Below are 2,186 nucleotides of genomic sequence, written 5' to 3' on the forward strand. Positions count from 1 at the left end.
GCGAGACCCCGGCTCTACAAAAAATAGAAAAATTATTGGGCCTGGGGGCGCGCACCTCTAGCCCCAGCTACTCAGGTGGCTGAGGCAGGAGGATCACTTGAGCCCAGAAGTTTGAGGTTGCTGTGAGATATGGTGACGCCACTGCACGCTAGCCTGAGCAACAGAGGGAGACCCTGTCTCAAAACAAAACAAAACAAAACAAATAAGCAAACAAACACACTGAGATCATGTCCCTCCCCTGCTCTAAAACCTCCCATGGCTCCCGATGCCCCTCAGAGTAAGCACTCAAGTCCTCAGCTTGGTCCCCAGGCCCTGCACATCTGTCTCCCTTCCTCACTTCGGTGCTGTCCCCCAGCCCCACGCTGCTCCAGCCCCACAGGGCTGCTCCTTGTTCCTTACACACTTGACCTTCGAACTTGTCTGGAGCTCCCTTCCAGGGAGCTCCTCCCAGCCCTTCCCAGCCAGTCACCTCCTCAGAGAGGCCTTCCCAGATCTGTCCTCCTCCTTCCCAATCTCCTATGGCCCTTGGCATCGTCTGAAATCACCTCGTTTGTTTATTTTTTCATCTGGCCTGTCCTGTGTCCTCTGTCTGTCCCTCTGCCCAGACGTGTGAAGGTTAAGGGCTCAGAGTCTAGAGCCAGGCTCAGCCACTTTGTGGTCTAGGACCCTGGGCAAGTGACGCCCGCTCTGAGCCTTAGGGACCTCATCAGTAAAATGGAGATCATAACCTCACCCACTCGCAGGGCTGTTGTTGATGGTGAAGGGAGTGGTTTAGAAGAGCTAGGGCATACAGTGAGAGCTTAATCAATGTTAGTGCAGGTACTACTGGTCCACCACTGTATCCCCAAGAAGGAATTAGGAGGGCACTCGGGTCAGGCTGCATTGCCACAACCCTGAGCTCAGCACCACCCGAGCCCCCCACCCCATGCCTACTCTCACCCCCACCCAGGCAAATCCAGGTCTCTTCCCAGGTGCAGGGCACCCCTGGCCCCTGTGCTCCTGCTGCAGCCTGCAAAAGCGCGCCCGCCTAAAACATGCCTGGGCTGGCACACCTGCCGGGCCGGTTCTGTTGCCAGGGCACTTGCCCACAGGGGCCGCCCTGCCCGGTGCCCACTCTCACTGAGCCAGGTCTGCCCCTCCAAGAGGGCAAAAAGCCTCCTGTGGTCCCCTCAGACCCCCAGATCCATTCAAAGAGTCAGAGGGCTAACGCAGAGCTTACCATTCATTCCCACCCTCCCCACCGCCCTTCGCGCAGTCCTGACACTTAAAACATGGCCAGGGTATGTGTGAACTGACGACTTTCCCACACCCAGACACCAGAGCAGTCGGGGTCTGGGGGGGATTTCAAACTGGAGGCCCGGGGAACCAACTCCAGCTCACACCCACAAGCCTTATTTGTTCAGCTCAGTGAGTTTTCTGCCCCCAACAGCTGTCTGAACCGGACAGAAACAGGTAGTCCAGCCAGTCCATTTGTGTCTTGTGGGAGTACAGGATAACGATTTTGAAACTAGTTCATGCTAAAGTTGAACAAATAAATACATAGGTTGTAGATCTGGGCAGCCAAGGTTCATACTGCTGGAGAACGAAGTCACAAGTAAGGAGTGTGGTGCTGAACTGGGGTTATCAGTGTGAACTCATGTTTATTTTAATAGATAAGAAAATAAATATGGGCCTGGCGCGGTGGCTCACGCCTGTAATCCTAGCACTCTGGGAGGCCGAGGCGGGAGGATCGCTTGAGGTCAGGAGTTCGAGACCAGCCTGAACAAGAGCGAGACCCTGTCTCAACTATAAATATAAAGAAATTAGCCAAACAACTAAAAATAGAAAAAATTAGCCGGGCATGGTGGTGCACGCCTGTAGTCTCAGCTACTTGGGAGGCTGAGGCAGGAGGATCGCTTGAGCCCAGGAGCTTGAGGTTGCTGTGAGCTAGGCTGATACCACGGCACTCTAGCCCGGGCAACGGAGCGAGACTCTGTCTCAAAAAAAGGAAAATAAATATGCACATGTGTATATACATGAGTTAGCACGTACACACCAGGCTCTGTCTTCTGAGGGCCTGGAAGCAATGACAGCCCAAAAGTGATGAGTACCCTGTGCAACTGGATCTTGGTCTCTAAATACCATTTTCCAATAGGAAGAACCAGGGATCCTTGGAGAAATGGCTGCTTTTAGGGCTGGGGCAGAAA

This window comes from Propithecus coquereli, unplaced genomic scaffold (genome assembly GCF_000956105.1).
Source record: "Propithecus coquereli isolate 6110/MARCELLA unplaced genomic scaffold, Pcoq_1.0 Scaffold164, whole genome shotgun sequence".
Taxonomy (NCBI): domain Eukaryota; kingdom Metazoa; phylum Chordata; class Mammalia; order Primates; family Indriidae; genus Propithecus; species Propithecus coquereli.